The sequence below is a fragment of the Hesperophylax consimilis genome, chromosome 16 (assembly GCF_061612785.1).
Source record: "Hesperophylax consimilis isolate HC1 chromosome 16, BYU_Hcon_1.0, whole genome shotgun sequence".
NCBI lineage: Eukaryota > Metazoa > Arthropoda > Insecta > Trichoptera > Limnephilidae > Hesperophylax > Hesperophylax consimilis.
In genome coordinates this window covers 12742106-12766003 of record NC_142851.1, presented here as the reverse complement: position 1 = coordinate 12766003, position 23898 = coordinate 12742106, and the positions used below count along the sequence as shown (strand labels likewise).

General features: G+C 33.3%; 2 protein-coding genes across 2 annotated transcripts in view; one reads left to right on the top strand and one right to left on the bottom strand.

The window, feature by feature from the left end:
• Positions 1–23898, bottom strand: part of LOC149416723 (RNA helicase aquarius) — a 168344-nt gene that overhangs the window by 70145 nt on the left and 74301 nt on the right. The window lies entirely within an intron of this gene.
• The window catches only part of LOC149416725 (G protein-coupled receptor Mth2-like), an 83673-nt gene that overhangs the window by 19321 nt on the left and 40454 nt on the right, over positions 1–23898 (top strand). The window lies entirely within an intron of this gene.

Genomic DNA, 23898 nt, shown 5'->3' with positions numbered 1-23898 from the left:
TGGCGGTTTTCTTTAAAAGAGTGTATGCGCAGTGAACTGCCAAACAGTAGCAAAGACGATAAAGACAGACACGTATAATGCTACATTTTGAGCAGCGCGCGACTTAAACTCAACAAAAAAAAAAACAAAAGAAACATTTGAGATTTTAGTAACACATTTATCAGAAATAATTAAAATAAACCCTACGGAAAGATCGATTTTCTGGGCGTGCTAGGGCAAAGTCGACCGTAGGTCGGTCCATTGTACTGGGCCGCACGCCGAGTATTGTTTTTACACGACTTCTTCACTTACGTCGTTAAGATTCCCACTTTATTTTAGAGAGTTGACAGGGCAAATTCAACCGCAGGTCTGTCAATTTTGAATTATTTTTATTTATAAAAAAACATTATTTGCCTCCGGATCATTGTTGTTCAAAAGAAGAGATTTACCTTTTGAATGGACTACCATTTAGGTTACTAAACCTTGAAAAACTACATATATCTATCCAATCTCAATGCATAAAAATTCAACCTGCGTATGTTTGCGCTCGCAACTCGAAAAGTAGTCGCCCGATATCGTTGAAAATTTGTTCTTATTACTGCCATGAGTGTTTAGAGAATTGTTGGAATGGTAGAAATAAGTAACAGTAACATTGTGGTATACAGTGGTGAATGGTGGAAGAAGTTGGAGCCGCCCGAGAAATACATTATAAATTGCGAAACATTACAGGGTCTACTAGTGATTTATAAAAATAAAAGACACTTTATAATCGAACAAAAAATGTAGCACCATTCATTAAATTGATAGCCAATCGAATAATATGTGTGTATGAAAGAAAAATCTAACTCCAAGAACACCCTTGAAGGGTGAAAGCCAGAAATAATGTAAAAAAAATATATATTTGATTAATACTTGAATAATTTTACGCACTACGGAGAAATACAATTTCAAATCACGCACCCATGCACCGACAACCGAAATTAGTATAACAAATTATTATAAGCAATAATTAGTTGCCTGAAATATCAATACGAATCCCGAGTAAAAATATTTTCAATTTGTTTTGTTATTTCATATAATAATGTCTTATCCTTTGTGCTATGCATAAAACCTTGTCTTATAAACATTATTTTTCCCCTGTACCGCGAACATTAAGAAATTATAACATTATACATGGCTCTAATATTGAAATAAACATTTTTAATGACCAATTTAAACACTTCAAAAAAAACGTATTACCTTTAATCATATTAAGCTGATATTGTGATGAAGCCCTTTATTTAAAGAGAAGCAACATTGTACCTACCTAATCAGTGTCTCACCAGTACAGGTGTGACAATAACAAATCGTTTATGAACATATTTGTATTTACCTTTTACCCATCCGTAGTTGTTATTTACTTCTGCATATTTAGCTTATTCATTTTGTTACTATTTTTGTTATTATTATGTATTTAAACATCCATGTATGTAAATTTTTGGGCACCATGCCTGTTTTATGTGCTTAAATGAAAATAAATAAATAATTAGTTTATCATTAAAGAAATAACGAAATTAGTAGGTTTAATTAGTTTTGGTTTAACAGATTACCTACTTAAACTGTTTTATGTGGTGTTATTTTGGTGTAACAGCTATTAAATGGTGTTTTATGTCGTGTTGCATTGCTTTTTACAGACGCACTGACAGATTTATCTCACGAGAAACATAAGAACTTGTGTACACAAAAAGAGAGTTTACAACGTCAGAAATAAAATGTTATCTATAAGATTTATGATTTCAGTTTGTATTCTTGCGATTTAAATCTTTCTCTTCTTATGATGCCTTATATCAGTGTGATATCTGTTTGTTTGAAGAAAACGAATGGGTGGTTAAATATACACGAAGCAACAAACAGAATTTTGTGTAAATAAAGCTAAGCTTGGTTTTTATCGTGATACCTTTACTACTGGGCTACCCTGGATTCTTTAGATAGATGTTGATTTTATCATTCTTTTTCACAAATCTTTCTTAATTATTTAAATAGCTCATACTCAGCTGAAAATAGTTTCGTTGATCTAAAAATTTCACACCGATACCGTGCAAATTTCATGACGCCAGCGTTCGCCGTTCAAGAGTTATTTGCTGCTTCTTAAAACAGATATTTGCTTTATAGTTAAGATATCACACCTGCCAATAGTTTCAAATAAGAGTTGAGGGAGGGTGTTGAATTATCTACAGGGTTTTCCAATAAGAGGTGTTATTTTGATATTCAATCGTAAAAGATCAATGGTTTCGTTGCTTGTGTGGCACGTAGCGCCGTCTTGTTGAAATTAAACGTTGTCCAGATCAATACCATCCAATTCCGGCCATAAAAAATCATTAATTCCTTAATTAATATTCAAAATAACACCTCTTATTGGAAAACCCTATATATATCTATCTCCTAAGGATAACCCCTAGCAACGGCGGGAACGCGTCAGCTAGTAAACAATAAACCATTAAGGCGGCGATACACATGCCTGTAAAATGGAACAGTAGCTTGCATGCATGTTAATGGCATGTACAAGTTACTGGCGCAATGAGAATACACATGCAAGTTAAACTTGCATGCAAGTTGCGTCCTTGCATGCCTGTATTTGCAAGACGTATACACATGCCAGTCACTAGATAGTACGTATCTCAAATCACTCTGAGACTGAGTAGTCTCAAGCTTTTTGGCAATGGAAAACATTCGAAGTGAATTAAATATCATCGTATTGCAATTGGCAGTACAATGTGTGGCTAATTTAATGAGAGACTGAGCTACTGGCATGCCCGTACCTGTCACGACGTTCACACATGCCGGTTTCATAGCCCCCCTCGTCCCCTCCCTCAACTTGCATGCCAGTAAATCAAATGTTGTGCAATCTACTTGCAAGGCAGGTACAGGCATGCAAGTTAGCGTATACACATGATAGTAGCTGGCATGTGCAAGGAGCTTGCATGCAAGTGTGCCAGCTACAGGCATGTGTATTCCCGGCTTATTCTTCTTAAATTATTGAATTGGTGACAATAGTGAAAATAGTTATTTTTCCAATAAAGTTATTTTTAGCCGTTTCAGAGTAAACTCTAATTTCTTAAAATAGATCTTATATGTCGTTAATCAAGTATTTTATTTTAATAGTAATAATAATGTTGGTTTAATTCCATATAAAATAATACATATAGATGAATTACAGTATATAAAATTGAGTATTGTATACAAACTGTAACATATTTAGCACTTTATTTGGTGTACACACAGTTGCCTTAAGTATTGGTGTTGTGAATTGTGATATAAATAGTTTTAGTTCATCGTTGTTGATTACAAAATTACAACATTTATTATCTCTCGATAGCGCAATCCATTCACCGTAACTGTTGCTCCAGCCTCATTTTCGAAAAAGTAAGGCTGGCCGCATACATACGTTTTTCGTATTCGATTTCCGAATTCGTTTTCCGTATTCGGACATCCGAATGCACGGAATCAGTAGAAAATACATTAACTGCCGCACACGTTCGTTTTAGTTCCGAACGGAACAAATTCCTTACGCACGTTCCGAATTCGAGCCGGCGCGTTCGGAGAAACCGAATGGAAAAAACCTAATGACGTCATGTGGAACGCAGCTATTGCATACAGTTTGTTTGTGCCGACGCAAACGTACGGAAATTTCCGTTCGTAATTCAGTGTTGCCAACGGATCTTGACCTAATATCGCCGTTTCTCATACATAAGGTAGCGTAAAGTAGCCGAATTTGCTGTTAGGTGGGACATGTTTAAAATTGATGTTTTTACGTGAAAATAAAAAAATTTCGTGGGGGGGGGGGTGGCTAGAGAATTTCAAAAAAATAAAATTTGTCCCCAGAAAATAAAAAAAATTCATGGGGAGGGTGGCTAGAGAATTTCAAGAAAATATAAAATTTGTCCCCAGAAAAATAAATTTCATGAGGGAGGGGGTGGCTAGAGAATTTCGGGACATGTTTAAAATTGATGTTTTTGAAGTAGCTTAATTGGCGACCAGTCGCCTTTTAGATTTTTTCGGCGCCGATTCTCGCTCTGAGTAGCCTAAATGGCGATATATCGCCCTTGTTGGCAACACTGGTACTGACGTTTATTCATTCCGAATGAAGAAAAACGAACGTTTGCGCTAGTCTCACGGAATTCCGAATACGGAAAACGAATTCGGAAATCGAATACGGAAAACGTATGTATGCGGCCAGCCTAAGGTCCAATGACTCCGCCGGACCATAAACCGCACCAAACAGTCACACGTCGAGGATAGAGAGGCTTTTCAACAATAACTCTTGGGTTTTCCGAGCCTCAGATGCGACAATTTTGCAAGTTGACGAAGCCACCGAGGTGGAAATGGGCCTCATCACTCAAGATGATTTGCATTTGATTCGCTCAAGTGAATTTTAATAATTTCAATGCGTTGTTGAAGCGTGTATCGTTCCATTTTTATTAATGGCGTAGTTTCTACTTCAAATGTCAAAAAAAGACAGCTTCAAAAGTAACATCTACCGAAATAGCGGGCTATTCAAAATAACTCCTCTTATTGGAAAACCCTGTATTATGTTATTAAAAATAAAATAAAGGTGCAAAATTACCTCAAAAAGTTCTTTAAAATGAATAGATAAACCTTCTTTATACAAATTTAACACTAATGTAATATTGTTTGCTGCGATTCGTAGAGGAACCTTTCAAAAAGGTTTAGACTTTTTTTTTCTAGCCGTAAACAGCAATACTGCAATGGACTTTCGAATCGAACTCAAGTAATGTAATAAAAGCTCAAGTAATGTAAATAAAAGCTCAATTAATGTAAATAAAGCGCAAGTAATGTAAATAAAAGCTAAAGTAATGTAAATAAAATCTCAATTAATGTAAATAAAAGCTCAAGTAATGTAAATAAAAGCTGAAGTAATGTAAATAAAGCGCAAGTAATGTAAATAAAAGCTCAAGTAATGTAAATAAAAGCTCAATTAATGTAAATAAAAGCTCAATTTATGTAAATAAACGCTTAGTAATGTAAATAAAAGCTCAGGATATTTTTGTTTATTTTTCAACGACACATTTACGAAATTTGGGATCCCCAATAATTGATGTTTCGGAGCGTTAATGATTTATAGAGCCAATCGTCAGTAATGGGTTATTTTCACAAACCACGAATACCATTAAAAATGAGTGGAAGATTTAAAACTTATTTTGCTAATTTTTATCAACGTAATAAAAATGCGTAATTTTAATATTTTCATTAATAATTATTGATTTTAAAAACATTCTAAAACCGCACATTTCGAAACGGTTTCAGCTGGGTACAAGGCCAATAATAATACTTGGATGACTTGTTAACGCCGTTTTTGTGCAAAAACACCTCAATGTATTGCAACCCCACCGAATTCACCAACACGTCGTTTTGGCGGCGAATCGAAAATGGCACATTTTATATCGTTGTAGAAAAGGCATCCATCAACATAAAAATATCTTAATCATCGTGATTGTTTTCTTATATTTTTCAAGAATAAAAAAACAGCGCAAATATCCTTTGCATCTTGTTCGTAGTGCTAGGCAGTAGATGTATATGTTCTAGAGTAGGTAAGTACTCGTATACGTCCAGCATACCTTCTACAAAAAGTCACCGACCGCCACTGATACTTTTTAATTAGGTACTAATAGAAAAACACGACAAGACACGACGTGGGCAGTTAGCAGGTTAATTTAAAAAAAAACACTACAATCATTAATTTGATAAACCCGACCTCAATCATTTAAATACTTCACGTCAAGGGCAAATATTTTCATGCTTTATTTTTTGCTTGACATCACTAGTTCCACTGCCCGGAGCAAGTGGGATTACGGCATCCCCATTAAACGGGGAATGTTGTTTTGGCCTGAGGGAAGGTGATCTAGTAAAAATAACATAGTTAAAGCCACTTAAAACTATATTAATATTATGAACAGTGGCCTCAACGCAAATGTACTAAATGTATAATATATTTCAATGATGTTTTAAGTAGGTTAATCTCAAAATGTAACTAACCCAGAATAATCATTATTAACCTTTTGTACTCCAAATTATTTTTTTATATGGTATACCAGCTACTCTATAGAGTTTGATGTAAAAATATGTGGAAAATTGCAGAAAAGAAAGTTACAAAAAAACTGTCTTTTGGTAAGGCAGTAAATAAAAATTATATATTTATTATCATATAAGATTGTTATTAAAAGAAAAATTTGCATATTCTAATCTTTATAATTTTTTAACGTGTGGTATTTTAGAAAGCAGTCGCCCAAATGCATACGTGGCTTGTTAGGACACGTGTTACAGTACTCACTGGTTTCCCGTCTGCCACCTTTTACTGCCCTTTTCGAGCAGACCACACAGCCCCGCTTGGGAACTTTTCTTAAAATATGGAGTTATCCATTGAGCCTGGTTTCTGATGGAGTAATGCGTATTTATTGTTTTGTATGAAAAACAAAGCAAAAAGCACTACCAATCGTAAGTGGCTACTGTATACAACTGAATAGAATCATGTGTATACCTGTAAAATGACCCTTTTATTTTTTAAACAATAAAATGTATACCCATTGTTTATGTCGCCGCTGCGGCGCCATCGGAGATGATAGAACGTTTCCAATGTCGCCGTGGCGGCGACAACGGAGTACAAAGAGTTAAACATCACTGACAGTTGATGATAATATTATACTGTTACTATTTCATGGATGGATTCTTTCGAGTTAACAAATCAGTAATTTCGTGGTTTAACATTTCCTTGCCGGTGCTGTCAACTGAGTGAACATCAAATTCCCTAAATAAGTATACAAGATATCATTATAATGAATTTCACGACGAATCATGTCAGTATCAAAATAAATAATATTTTTATTTTGCACCTTTCCGGATTTTTTAATATTTTGAACCAGTGTCTAGGCTAGGGATGGAATTTACAGTCGACGATGTAACAAGTGTAGTTTTGTGAATCCAAAAATATATTGATATAAAATAAGTTCTCCGCTGGCCACCTGCAAAGTTACCCTTGTCAAGCTGTGTGTATTATTTGCTTGGGTAATAATAACTCTCAAGAATATTTAATATGTACAGAGTCAAGTACTCCTACGCCCTACGAGTCATTGTCTTTAAGGTGCCTACCAGGTAAACTGCACATATATTTATTTTGCAATACAATGTAATGGTTTGGAAAGAACTTTAAGTGGAATCCAGGTCGTATTGATTTATTCGTGAGACAGGCAGTTGTATGAACCGCACATTACTGTTAAGGCGAAGTACAAAGAAGTAACGCAAAATCACGTGTTTTTGGTTTGATAATTTGAACGCTAAGAAATATTATAGATATTTTAAATTAATTGACATTGACTTACTGAACTTCTGTCCCTTATTAACTTTAACATACCTTTGAGACGTACACGACATACAGTACTATTCCACACGCTTAATTATAAAACAAATGCAGCATCTAATTCGCCAATTAACCGAGCTCTTCATACTCTAAATAATATTTGTCTTAACTCTAACATTGACATTTTTTTGGATTCACTGCCCAAATTCAAACGTGGCATCATGTCAATAATTTAAACTATTCAATGCGCATACATACAGACATTACACACGTCACACACACACACACCTATAAACTACACAAGTCACCTGGTAATTAAGGAATAAACATACCACTTAGCAGATATTACAAGGAAACATATCATAGGTACACAACATGAAATATCTTATGCCTGTATATTGTTTCATCTCTGTAAATCATGTACTGTTTGTTTCTATAATATAAAATAAATATAAAAATTAAATTAAAATACTGCTAGTAAAATACATCTTGGACCTTGGAATGATCGACCCTTTTTAAAGCCCAGAAAAAAGTATCAGGCCTATAAAAACTGCTACAAAGTCCCCTACTTACGAACCCCTTTTCGGTTACGGTTTTATTCTATAATGTGGTAAATTAATTACATCATGATCGTAAAACATTTAAATATTTGTGCCTGAACTTAAATAAAACACACTTTGGTGGTGTTTTTTGCTTGCATACATCAAAACAGGGGGCTGATGTTGGGAATTTAAACCTTATCGCCATCTACATAAGGAGTGTTATTGTTAGCGGCCAAGGTAAAGAAGTTTATTCACTCACTAGGTATTCCTGACTGTACGTTCTCCGGACAAATTTACGATAATCTTGATTTTGATATTTTTTGCAAAAATCTCAGAAAACCTTCATTAACTTATATAACAATAAATAACTTCAAAATGTTGCATCACTGATGTAAATAACATTTTTAGTTATTGTAAATTGTTTAATTAGAATATTTTTATACAATTCCTTTTTAAATATCTGAGCCTACAAGGTTTCCGGAAACTCGTAGTATCCGTCAAATGTGAAGTTGATTCTCCAGTTTTCTGCTTCTACTACGAGCTTCGTAAATATAAAATGACACCGACCGTAGTGATTTGTGACAATCAAAATTTTTGTATTTTCTAAATTGTTTGTGATTAATGGCTTGGATTATCGATTTCATCATACACGGAGAAAAATTAGCTGATTTATTAAAAATCTCTTCAAATTATTTGCAATCCCGTTTTCGCTTCCTGATATATTTTTAGTAAATTCGTAATAATATCGTAACATGTGTTCATGCACCTGCGTTTGTCTTAATAATATATAATGACGAAATGCGAAAATGTTAGGAATTTTATGAACACTTTTTGTCGTGACAATTCATTGGTATTTTTAATAAAAGTTTATCAGGAAACCTATCAATTCATTTGTTAACGGCCTTCGATTCCGTTTTAACCGGATAACGAATAATTTCAGAAGATTCTCATAAATTAATAATATTTTTTTATTTGTTTTCTCCGTGTAGATTATGAAAAAAGAATGGATTTGATCGCTAGTATGGTGTGTTGTCAAAATTTCTCTAGCCGCTTCATAAACGAAGTATTGAATTCACAAAGTCTATGTCTAAACGTAAGCTGAGATAGTTACTAATCATTTCAGTCCGATGACCTGTTATTTAAGTTAAAACACCTGACTAATTTTTATTAATTAATCATAAAGTTTTGATTTTATTACCAATTATTTATTATTACGTTACATGTCAGAAACCCATATAACATACAATTATTAAACATTAATCAAAACATGTTTAGCTGTTACGTAATTGATTATTTTTGCAACATGACAGCATAATCTGCAACATTGAAATTATTTTTTCAAACGACAAAATTAACATAGAATAAATATCATTTCTAAACTCAGTAAACCGGAAAGCGGCAGAGGTGGAAAACATTTTATTTTGCTATTTTAAATTATTTAAATAATTATATATATAAAGCACATTTTTAATCCCACTCGTCCCATAATATACACATTGATTGTATAATAGGGAGACCGGATAAATCATCAAAATAATAATTCATCACATCTTTAAAAAGTTATATAAAGTCATGGAAAGTGATGAAACAAAAACTTTATGAACTGGGTTAAGTAGGTTAGGTTAGGTTTAAATTTTTTTTTCATCGTTTCTAATGACTTTATATCACTTTTTAAAAGTGTGTTGAATTGTCATTGTGTTGCTTTATCATGGAACCGTATAATAGATATGTGAATATAACGAATTTTTTAAAAATATTTATAACTTATAAATGTGAAAATGCATGGAGAAAACTTACTGGTATAAAATATTGCTAATTTATCAAAAATCTGGTCTAATTATTCGTATTCCTATTAAAAACGTGACTGCAGGCCTACAACGAATGAATTGGCAGATTTCCTAACAAAATCAGTGAAACGCGAATGTGTTATGAGGAAGGCGGAACACGTGTTCATAAAAATACTAATATTGTTGCATTTCGTCATAACATTTATCAGTAAAAGGACACCTGCATGAACACGTGTTCCGATATGTTCTGAATAGACTCATTTTAAAGCATGAAATGTATTGCCATAACAGGATTTCAATAAATCAGCCACTCACTTTTCTCTGTGTGGTTGTGAAAAGTTAAATGTATGGTACACCCAGAAAATAAGCTATAGTGCCAATATAATATTGAATAATTGAATGTAGGTGCTAACGGGCTAGCTATGAAAAATAGGTTTGCAACTCCATTATCCATTCATGGATATGATTTCTTAAAGAGACAGGTTCTAGCCACCTCTTCCTAAGCGTCGTCCAACCTCTTTCATCCACACCATTGTATTCTCTTGATTCTATTTGTCACCCTTTGTAATAATCACCCTTTACCTTTAGTTACCTTCCATTGCATTTCGTTACCTTTGATTACCTTTTGTTGCATTTCATTACCTTTCGTTACCTTTCATTAGCTTTCAATACCTTTCATTACCTTTCGTCACCTTTCACTAACTTTCGTTACCTTTCATTAGCTTTCGTTACCTTTCAATTCCTTTCGTTATCTTTCATCGCCTTTCGTTACCTTTTTATTAACTTTCATTATATTTCAATACCTTTCGTCATCTTTCACTAACTTTCGTTACCTTTCATTAGCTTTCGTTACCTTTCATTACCTTTCAATACCTTTCGTCACCTTTCATTACCTTTCATAACCTTTCATTACCTTTCAATGACTTTCGTCACCTTTCACTAACTTTCATTACCTTTCATTAGCGTTCGTTACCTTTCAGTACCTATTCGTTACCTTTCATAGCCTTTCGTTACCTTTTATAAACTTTCATTACCTTTCATAACCTTTCGTCACCTTTCGTATCGTTTATTCCTTATCCCCCCTATTTATTTCAATTTCCCCCCTATTTGTTTCAAAATACAAAGGGCTAATCCGTGCGCGTAATTTTTTTACTTATAAATATTACACGATATTAAAACAATAATGGATGCTGTGCTTAGATATGGGTTAATTATATGGGGCGTTTCACCACATCCCGAACTATAATACCTTATCGCCGGCATAGTTTACCATAAAATATAAAAGCCGGCTTTATTAATTTCGTGATAAACTACATAGGTGGTTATTTCGGGATACACGTTATTATTATTGTATCCGTTTAATCGTAATTTGAGTCCCACACACCTCGTAATAATAACACAGCTTGTTTGACGACAGCATGGTGTTCATGACCACATCGTTATCGGTTACAAAACAAACCAAAAAAACAGATTAAATAATATTATACATACAAAGAAAATACTCAGTCATTCCAGTTCATTCATAACACTGATCCATCGCTCAAATAGATAAATAAATGTTATTATTAATTTTTATCATCAAAAATTATTAGTTTGAAACACCCATACAAATTGAAAAAAACTTCGGAGAAAAAATAAATGCCGCCGACGGGAATTGAACCCGCAGCCTTCTTATTGCCAATCAGCTCGATATTAGTATTGTTAAAAGTTTTCATGTCGTCTGCCAAGCACCGTGTAATATTTTAACATTCTTTCCCACACTGCATACATTACAAACGTGTATTAATTTAGCATTTCTGTTGACCAGATGTATGATCACATTAGCAAGTAATGTCTCTTACATACTTAAAGTACCAGACAACAATAAAAGCTAAGAAAAATGTGATCAAAAACATGCTGAATTAATTACGCAGCAACTAAGTAAAGATATCCAAGAGAACGAATATATTCAAAAATAAATACATGTGATTATTATTGTGATATCGTTTTTTTATTTGGAGTTATTTATTGTGAATGTGGAAGTGGTGAAGCTGATATACAAGAAGATACTGTAAATTAGTATTAGTAGGTCTTTGGTAGATACAAACTTTACACAATTTAAAAATTAACATTGCCAAGAAAAATACCTATTTATTAAGTGGAATATTTGAATCAATGTGCGAATTTCAAAATTGTCAACGAAGCCAAAAGCTCATAAGTAAAAAAAGCTATTTGCTTACATTGTATACAGTGTAGTGGAAGTTAAACGTGATAGTCGTGCGAATTAAATTAAGAATTTATTGATGCTTTTCGTGGACAATTTGTAAAACGCCGTACAAATTTACAATAATTTTAAATTAATCATATAATCTTCATTTAATTGTTGTAAGTCCTGAAAAGTGCAAAATTTTTGCGAAAGAAATTAAGAACATGAACAATTTATTGAAAATTTTCGTGATTATTCGTAGAACGCCGTAAAAATTTACAACAATTTTTAATTGATCATATAATCTTCATTTAATTGTTGTAAATCCTGAAGTTATATATAAAAAATCGTGGGAAATAAATTAAAAACATTTAATTGATGCATTGCGTGAATAATTTATAGAACGCCGTACAAATTCAAAATAATTTAAAATTAATCATAAATATATAATCTTCATGTAATAGTTGTAAGTCCTGAAGTAAAGTATTGCTGATTGCTTAATATTCGGTCATTTAATGTGGTAGCTTATATTTAAATTAAAGAAGATTGCTTTTTCCAATAAATAAAATATTTTTGAAAATAAGAACATTACAATTTATTGATGATATTTCGTGATTCATTTGTGGGACATCATAAAAATTCATAATAAATCTAAATTAATCATTTAATGGTTTAATAATAATAATCATTTAATGGTTTTAAATACTGAAGTAAAGTGTGAAGAATATAAACAATTTATTATCATTTTTCAGAACGCCGTACAAATTCATAATAAATTTAAATTAATCGCATATTAATGTTTAACATAAAATTCTTCTGCTAGGTAATATTTTTAAGCATATACTATACTTTTCACTATTTTTAATCTTTATGTAAAGTGGACTTGTCAGCTTTGTCAGTCACGCATCAACATTAAAAATATTGCATGCATTCAAAATAAGTACATTTTTATTCATATTAATTTATAAAAAAATAGAAACATAATCCAGCTAAACAAAAAAAAACGCAGACATCACAGCGGGTCAAAACAAAATAAGAAAAGGCGATTTTTTGCACAAACGACTTTGAAAATAATTACCACAACGAGGCAATTGATACGTTACGCCACGAGTATTTATCGTCAACAACAAAACAGATTTCAACATAGCTGTGGTAATATGTGATATCTTTGACATTGGAATGACAAAAAATACACAATTTATTTTTCCACTTAAGACGAGACAATAACCTAAAATAAAGCCGGAATCTTAACGAAGTGAAGCAGCCGTGCACAAAAATATGCGACGTGTGGTCCTGGTGTATTAGACAGACCTGCAGTTGAATTTTCCCTATCAAATCTCAAAAATAAAGTGGGAATCTTATTGACGTAAGTGATGAAGTCGTGTAAAAACAATTTTCGGCGCGCGGCCCGGCGTAATGTATAGACCTACGGTTGACTTTGCCCTGGCAGGCCTAGAAAATCGATCTTTCCGTTGGGTTTATTTTAATTATTTAATTTTAATTTCAGTTGCGAGGCAACATTCCCTCATCCCTTTCCTCCCCCATCCCGCTACAGTGCCAAAACCTGTCTCCCACTCCCGTATACTGAAAAACACATATATTCTTGTATAATACATAATATAGGTGTATTACATTTGTTCTACTTCCATTTTATACTTGTTACATAGTTTGTCTTTTAAATTTGTTACTTAGTTCTGCTTTTTATATTCTAGTCTACATTCACTAAATACTTAGTTGTATATCATCAAATCAACCATCTGTGGACATTTAAAATTGGTCTGTTTCTTTTGAATCCTCCTTTGTATATTGAATTAATATTAAGACTGTTAATGTTCCTTAAAACAATTAAATGAACGTATTACTAAAATCTCAAATGATCTAGAGCGATTCCTGGGGAAGTTACAAATTCATCGTCTAGAAAAATAAAATCTGGTGCTTACGGCTAATTTTTTAATAATAATAATAATAATTGGATGACTTGTATAGCGCCGTTTTTGTGCAAAATCACCTCAAGGGCGCTGTACAAACTTACCTTTTTAAGCTGACTTGTTATGGATCTTAGTTCCAGAGTTTAGTTTAAAAACGTTTTATAAAATTTTGAAACCGTTTTACCTTAAATATTTTTATGGTAAGGCAGTGTATTTATTAATCTTAAATATAAATAACTTACATCCATGGGGATCCCTCTAGAAACATTTGAGACTTTAGTAATATGTTCATCAGAAATAATTCAAATGTGAGTATCGAGCAAACCCCCGTTATTAGTGTCTTATGTCGTCTTAAGGTCCGATGGAAGATTTGGCCTATTAACATTATTTTACACTCAACATAGATAATATTTGTTATTCCTAAAAAAAAAATAACATTTCGAATTGAATTGACGTTTTTATATAAAAATCCTGACATAAATGCCAGATTCGGATAATAAATAAAATAAAATCTTTAAAAATCTAGTAAAAATAAATACCACTTTCGTGGCGCAAAAATGGCGGTTGCAGATGGGGTTTAGCATAATAATACTGCAAGATAGGTATTAACATAAACTATATTTATATTAAACGCTGCGTTGTAAGTTGTAAAAGAATGAAGCAGTTTCATGGTAGATAAAGCAATCATAATCGAACTATTCATATTATTTAGTTCACGAGCTGATCCATATGTCCGATATGCATCGATAGCGGCCATGTGTTTTCAGAAAGCGTCCGATCAACTTATACAAATCGTGCTATTATGAGTATGATAACCTAACAACCAAGCAGCCGTGCGGGCAGATTTTTTTTCAAAAACAAACGCGATTAAGGCTCCTTTATAAGCTTTCAAAAAGAAGAAGATCACTGAAGATGGTTTGAAGGTGAGATATTTAAATAAGAATGATAGAGGGAAGCGAGCTAATATATACTTAAAAAAAAACTATTGTAATGAATAGGCGAAGTATAAAAATTAAACAGTGAGTTAACTAGCGCTTAAAAAAAACTATTTTTTCATAAAACATGTTAAATAACCGAACCTGTTATTGATAATTTTCAAAGCATACTTTGCGATTTTTCTTTCTACCGAAAGAATTTCATGTAATTACTTTTGAACTCGGCATCTGAATATAGGTTATTTTAAGAGTTTAAAAACTAAAACGTGTTCAAGGGAAGTACGTTATAATACATCGGTAGAAATTATGGAATGTGGGGGGTTAAAAACGGTTCCATGCTAACTCAACACAGTGACTATTCAACACACATTCAAAAAGTGATATAAAGTCATTAAAAACGATGAAAAAAAACATTTTTTTAACCTAACCTAACCTACTTAACCCATCACTTTCCATGACTTTATATAACTTTTTAAAGATGTGATGAATTATCATTTTGATGATTTATCCGGTAACCGTTAAAAATGTTTACAAAAAATCAAAATGATGCTCATAGTTGACTGGCCTTTATTAACTATCCCGCAGTCAAGTGGGGGAGTAGGTGGTATCCAAAATTACTATCCTCCTTATATTAGCTTAAATACTTGACATATCATTTTAGGTATTCCTGCGCAAATACGTAAGTTTCCATTAATAATTGACTGAATAATTAAGATTTCTATAGTTTAAAAGCCCACAATACAGAAAAATGCATGGGGTCGTTGGAAGACCCACATGGTTGCAGAGGTTTTGTTTAGCATCTTGGCCTGTCAAGAGTTAACACGATGAGAATTTGAATGTCGATGAGATGACAAAAAACTTTCATTACCTAACATAGTTCACAATAAATACAGATTTCCGTGAAGTTGAAAAATCATTTTTAAGATAGCACAAATCTTTCCTAATCTAACCTAGTTTATTATTGTATCAGCTGTCCGAGAAGTTGAACAATTTTTCAAGCGCACACCATACTCTGAATATTTCATATTGCCAAATCAACTTACAATAGTAAACACGAAAATAATAAAAACCGGAATATCTCTAGACAAATATCGAATTCATGATTTTCGTAGTTTTAAAATATAAAATTTATAGATAACCCTGAAAAAACATGTTTGATTACTAATTTTACCTGTATTCTAAGAATAATTTAACCCACACAAGTCAGCTAATCTTAAAATATCAAGATGACATAGCGAAGGCACCTTGCAAGGACATGTAAAGCGTGACAAAATAATATTCGATGATGCAAGATGCAACGCATTCGACGCGATGCACTAACGCGATGCGATTCTCTAAGTAAGTTGCAATTACTGTGATAAAATAGAAATAGGTTTACCATACCCACCTGAACCGAATGGTAAGAAAAACACAAGACTTTATTTCCTTCGAATCTATTTGAGAAAATATTATTAATTACAATTTCTTCTTCTTTATAATTAGCCTTCTGATGTCCATTATTGGTTGGTAACCGGACAACTAAAATATATGTTAAAAATATACTATTACTATTAAAAATACCGAATCCTTTAAAATTGGGCGTATCAAATCACAATGACTTAAAATATATTCCAAGTCATAAAACCACATTCGGACGAAGAAACTATATTTATTTTACGACAAAACTCCAGAACATCCTTCCCCCAGATATAAAGCGAATAGAAAATTTTAATGATTACAATTCAAGAATAAAAATCTGTCCGAAAGAGATTAATGAATAAACGCAGAGAAAAACCCTAAAAACGACACAGAAAACAAATCTTAATTTAATCTGCCTCAGCACAGGTCACCCTAGTGAGGAGGACTAAGAAATACAATTTAGTATACACATATACACCATCATATGTTGTATGTACAATGCTTTAATAATCGCTATAATAAAAAAAATAATAATAATAAAACTCAGAACAGAAGTGATGTAAAGTGTTCAAAAAACCAGGTTAATATGGTTAGATTAGGTTTATTTATTATTGGATACTTTTTTTCCATCATTTTTAATAACATTATATCGCTTTTCAAAGTTGTGTTGATTTGGCATTGTACTGAGTTATTATGGAACCGTTTTTTAAGCACTACGAAGTAGTAGTTTACAGGCGCCAACAAACAAATTCATCTTAATACTTTGAAGCATAACTTCCAAAAAGTTTATTCGTATAAACTTTTGGCAAGTTATTATTATAATTTATGTTGACTTATCATAAGGCTTCTGACATTCAGCTTTGTAGATAGGTCTCCCTCAAAGCCTATTCTTGTTTATAGTTATTTCAGGTCATTAGATCACCAACTAATATATCTTAAATTACATACCAGAAATTTGTTTGTGATATTACATTTAAAATTTAAGCTTAGCGGTTATATAGACCTATAGATAGTTCAAAATTAATACTCAAACGTCGTGCTATGACTGCAGTCTCAGCACCGTCATATTTCAAAGCACCTCAGAAATATGCAATGGGCCATGTGTTCAGAAATAATATAGTGCAAGCTGCGCTGCACGGCATTTGAAATGCAATTAAATAAATGACTCCACTTTAATTGCATACCTGAGAAATGCTGGAAAATGAGATCAGCAACGACTTAGTTATTAGAAGGACAAAGGAACAGTTTACAAGATGCTTTTTTTCATATCGATCCCATGTGGAAAATACATCGAGACCCATACTAAAAAATCGTTGCTTCACACGATCATCATTTTCATACTTACGATTTCAGACAGATGCTTGCCTTTACAGAATAAATAATACTCTGCGACGGTACTAAATCGTGCAATTATCAAACATGGCAACACCTTCAACATAACCGAATATTGCATGAAAGCATCTGTCATTTGTCTAGTGAAATTCAAAATATCAAACAGTAAAACACGTTCTCAATCAGTAATAAACACACAGTATTTTTTTAATCAATACTTTAAAAATGAAACGAATTAAATTTGCAACATTTCCACATAATATAGCTACGTAAAACAATGACAGATGAAAATATTAAATAATGTCCGCCATCTTAAATTGTACGAAAATCGGTTCCAAAATTGAAAAATTCCTTTTTTCATTCCTAATCCAAATGAAAAGACAGTCCATACGGAGAGTGGACAAAAAAAGCATCGTGTAAAACTTCCATAAGTTTGAATATTGTGCTTTCGTTTTCGAGTAGATTTAACACCCTTAAACGTAGAATGAGCTCCCGCACGAACCAACGCTATTAAAAAATAATAAACGTTCAATTAATTGAGCTCATAAGAAGAAGATGGTGTGAATATATATTTTTTAAATCTAATAAATAGGCGCAAAAGAAAATATTTAAAAAAAATCTATGAAAATACTGTGAAAAAAAGAAACACTGTGATTTGTTTCATACTTATAACAGAACAGATTTATTCATAATTTATGGAGCATACTTTGCGATTTTTTTTCTATCGAGGGAATTCATGTAATTCATCACATCTTTAAAAAGTTATATAAAGTCATGGAAAGTGATGAAACAAAAACTTTATTAACTGGGTTAAGTAGGTTAGGTTAGGTTAATTTTTTTTTCGTCGTTTTTAATGACTTTATATCACTTTTTAAAGGTGTGTTGAATAGTCACTGTGTTGAGTTAGCATGGAACCGTTTTATTATATACGCCTACCGGTTTCGGATCAACCGATCCATCCTCAGGACAAAATATACGAACTTAACATTAGCCAGACGAGGAATTAAACACACTACGCCTGGGTGGGACCCAAACGCTAAGTCAACTCAGCCACCGACCGGTCAACAACAACATGTATTAAAGAAGTGTTGAAGTGGGGGGGGATGGTGGCGTGACTAGGGATTAGTGGAGGGTGGGTGGAGGAGAACTTCAACTCTCAGTAATATTATTATGTTCACCATTGTTTTGTAATGTTAGTATATTTTGCCCTGAGGAAGGAACGGTTGTTCCGAAACCGGTAGTCGTGTACAAAAACTAGTGTTAAATTTCAAGAAAAGTATATTCGTATTATTTCGGTAGAAATTCGGAATGCGGGATCTTCAGAGTGGATTATCTAGTACATTTTATATCGATGGCTTGGAAAGTGTCATGAATGAGCGTGGGCGCAACAGAAACTGCATGAGCCCCAGCTGGATTACAATATGACACTTATCGTAATAACGTAATTGATGAGTGTTTACGTAATTATTCAGGAGTGGCCAATCGCTGCTCTCATTCCAGGATATAACATTTTGCATAATACATCTCATTATATTGCCTTCGACGAATAATTTATTAATGCCGTATGTCATCACAGGTAAATGAGATCACAAAGGTTTTTTTTAAATAAACAATAAAAAAGGCATTAAAATATGACGATGTTTAATTATTTTTTTATAAACGAATGAAGCTCGTTTTTTACTTGCTTGATTCAGAAATGTCAGACTGAAAAGTTGACCAAGAGGACTTCACGGCGAACGTACCTTTTAATTTTCTTCGTAATGAATGACCTTACATATTTTACTGTGGCTTAGCGATGTTTTGGTCAGTCTGGGCACTTGCATATAAGGATAATTGCAAGTACAAGTACAAGATATAAAGTTGAGTGAAGAGGGTGGTTAAATACCTTCAAAAGCTCTATTCATAGGATTATCAGATCAGATAAGTTAGTCGAGTTATCTACCTATTGCGAAATTTATTTATTATTATTGATTGATTTAGAAAACCTATCGATATAATGGTGGAATACTCACTATATAAACTAGCGTATGTGAATGATGTTAACGTTTTTACAGTGATAATAAGAATTCGTATTGTGAAGCTTGATATTTGTGAAGGTTGTCTATTTATTATCTTTGTTGTCAACTCATATTATGAAGATTCGATATGATAACGGTATGAATTCGTGTCTTGAAATGTTGTTATTAAGATTAAACGCGACGCTCGTTGTAATCTACGTGTTCGTAGATGGCGTTCGTTAATTTATTTTATTAAAATGCGCTTTATGTAAGGTATTGTTTTACAAGCTACCTAAATAATCGCCCTCAATATGTCAAAATAAACAATGTATGTAGCGATGAAGATACATCTAATTATGGAATCCCACAAGGTACGGTACTGGGTCCAATATTATTCATCTTATATGTAAACGGGATATTTTCTCAAACACTTCAAGGTAATATAACCTCTTATGCTGACGATACAGTCATCATTGAAAATGACGATACATGGGAATTAGTAAAACTAAAAGCAACAGAAGACATAAACACTCTAAGTCTGGCCTTTCTTGAAAGAATTGAGTTTTTTACGGACAAAACTGTTTATTCATATTGCGTAAGTACGGGCGCAAACAAATAATTTGTCTTAATATTGTAAAGCAATAACTTTAAAAAAAACTTATTTTAATAAAATAAATTAATTAACGCTATCTACGAACATGTAGATTATAATGAACGTCGCGTTTAACATTAAAGGTGATGCTATCCATTCATCTGTTGAATTACTTTAGTATCCTCTCAAATTGTTTCAATGATTATTTGTACTCGACAAAAACAAAAAACAATAGTAACATGGTATTACATTAGTTGTTCAGTGATCAACTGTTGATTTTGACAACCACCTCTGGTTTGGAGCCCATAAATATTTAAAACCCACTCTGCGCAGAAACGGGCGGCTCGTTTGATAGGTTCCTCTATTTTAACAAATGGATTTAGAGTAGAGGCGTCAGGTGGAAATGCTGTCCTTGTTCTACTGGTATTTTAATAAAAGATGCTCCGAAGAACTAGCATCCCTTCTCGGCACCGGTGCATAGTCGGGAAATACGATAACCAAAATACACGGTTGACATTTTTCACATGAGAACTGGTCGATTCTACGCCTTGTTCTTCTACAGCTCGGCTGTGGAACAATTTGCCGGCGTCTGTGTTTCATCCCTCCAACAACATGGGTCTCTTCAAGACCCATGTTCAATGCTCACCCTTTCCGCTAATCAAAAATACCCTCCACACATCATCTCATAAGATGACATAGGCCCTGAGGCAAATTGTCCTCTGGGCCTCCTGTGTGAAGCTAATGTTAATAAATTGCTAGTCAACAGTCAGTGTTAATCCTTGCCAGAATTTCCGGAACTTTTCCCAACGCCACTGCATTCTAACAAACGTTAAAAACACAATAATATCATTGTCATAATCACTATTACAAAATGATGGATCGACCAAGATAAAAAACTTTATGAAGTGCGATATTTAATATTCCGGTTTTAAAGTCGTTATTTAGTCAACAGGGTCAGAGGAAAACACCAAAACAAAACAGTCATAAATTTATTAGTTGGCATTATTACCAACATAAAATATGGAATAAAAAAATTTTTTTCGCAGCTGACAAGTAATTTAAAGTTTGAACTTAGCAGAAATATTTGAACTGCCTTCATTCACGTTGAAAAATCACATATAAAAAGCGGAACACGTCATTGCCAAAATCGTAGGATCATTATCCAGTTAAGTGAACGACCGTAACGAAAAATCAAAAATCTTTATGACAAATGTAATAAAATGAGTTTTTTTTTTAGAAACCCTTATGCTGGTTTCGCATTCCACACGCAACCAGATTAACAGAGCTGCCTGACATACCCCCTTTATCGTTAGATATTTTTTTATACAAAACTCGAGGCAGTTAACTCACTGCGTTAGGGGGTGGTGAGGGGTGTAAAGAATGAGAGGCTTCGAGAATAACGAATAACGTAGATAAGTAATTCCGGGCCTTGCGTTTTTCGGAGAATTCCACGAATAACTTAATTTTACTAATCCGGGAATGATGTGGCTTTTACTCGAGTGCTACACGCGTTTTATGGCTGGCGATACTGATTGCCCGCCTTGTGAGATTTATGGCTACCTGCCATTTCCTGGTCACTTCAATTTATGGCGTGTCGAAACACCGTGCAATGTCCATCATTAGGGTTATCTAAAAATAAAGATAGTAATAGACCAAAAGATAACGGTTGGGAAATTACTTATTGATTTAATCAAACGTCTACAAAAGATAGCGGAAGCAGAGCGGTTCCTTGGTATGTTGCACTTCTTATATGTCTACACATAACTTACACCATCTATGTCCAAGTCACAATTTCCGCTGGGTCATTATACCTTTGCACTATCGATGCACGCGCCAAGCGCCGTGAAGGCAAGTGTATTTCTAATAACATTGATCAAGCGTAATCCAATGTGTCTGGAATAGATTCGTTTATGAATAATAATTTACAATGTTAGCGCTACCACATTCGCACATTGGCACTCGTGCGCAATGAATTTAAACGGTTTCGCGATATTTCCAGTGACAAATTACGTGTCCTTTACTCTCGAGATTATTTTGCGGACGCTGACCGAGCACAAATAATGTAACATAGAAAATGAATTACAGTACCCCACTAATTAAATTGATTCACCTGTATTATAAAATATGTACATTTTAAAAGTGAAATGCAATGCTTGCAATTTCAGTCTCGAATCACCTCTGTCGGGAAGTTGACTTGAATCAGGAGTGTGTCTCCTGATTCAGTTTTGTAATATTGCGCTTTATATTTTCCTAAAATATTTTTTTTATAATAATAAAGCAGGTTAACCGGGGCCACCGTTTCCACTTTAACAGAGTTTCGTGTCGGTATAGAAATATGTGTGTTTCACAACGACATAGCATTGGTAATCATACTTTGATACATCAATGTTTTTTCGATTACAATAAGTTTTAGAAAGATCAAAATTCAGGGTACTTGGTACCTGTATTTCTTAAAAAAACAACAGGTGGAACGTAAGAAATTCACCCTGAAAGTATTTTTTATTTCGTAATGAAAAATTTGTCGATTTGTCCGAAAACGAAAAATACACCTGTTCATCATCAACATTTCCGATTCATCAGCGGTTGATTTCAAGGCTGACCATATGAGTATCAATTTGCTCCACCTCTCCTCGTCAGGTCTTGGATCTACCAGGGTTTCTGAAACCTACTCCTTTATCCAGCACTCTTCACGTCTTTGTTCTGAAGGTGAGTAATGTTCCCAGCCTAACACCACTTGAATTGATCCATCTATCTTTCGTTTTTGGGCAAGTATTATTTTCGAGTATTAATTTTCCAGGTCAAGCAAATTTCGGAGCACGAGTTGACGACCTGGGGTGTGACTGTCATCGACCCCTGACCTGCCCCAGAGGCGGTTTGTTCTTCTCACTAATTATGGTCGACACCAAAGTTCAAGTACAGGGGGCGACGGGGCGACTGATAGCTGGGCGAATGAAAGAACCGTTCATACCATCTTATTCGGCCCTCCTTTCACTCTTCTATCAATCGTCTTTCATTCATCGCAGTTGAAGCTTTACCGTATCGTTAATTATTGCCATACCGCGAAGAGGGTACTGAGAGAGCAATGTTCAGAGATGATACTATAAGTATTTATATGTATTCTGAGTTCATCGATGTATGGTGACGCCCGTTCCACTCCGGATTCAGGAATGCAGAGTACCACTGTGCATTGTTCCGCTTGACAATCAGAGAGGAATTTCGTATACATTTTTCTTTAGTTAAAACCTCGAACCAGTCATCGGTCATTTAAGATGGAAATTTCGTTTAATTTGAAACGCCAATTCCAAGAGACAGGGGTGTAGCAAAGTTGCAGAACAATATCGCGAAGACCAATAAAACAATGGGATTCATACATAAGAACACAATCAGAATATTTTATTTTAAATTCATACCCTGTCGCATTCCGAAAAAACTTCATTTATAATATATATTCACTATATGATTTAATAAGTTTGCATTGACAAAAATACTCCTTCATCGCGCAATATTTGTGAAAAATCAATTAAAAGTTATAAATTGCTTTGAAACTATGATTAAATTGACTTTTTTATCAAATACATATTTTGTTAATTTAATAATTATATCAAAAATAAATTTAATTTTTTTAATGGAGTTCTACGAATTAAACCCAAAAACAATGAATAAATAAATAATAGTATTTTCACACATTTACAACTGTAACTGGCTGAAATGGGTTCAGATTGCGTAATTAACTGTCAAGAATGAAAAAAATAATACAAGATCCAAATTTCATCCAGATTAGATTCTGAGATATAGATTACAGGAGGCGTTGTAGAATAAACAAAAAGCTATATACATAATTAGATTAATTACAGATGTCGCCATCTGTGAAA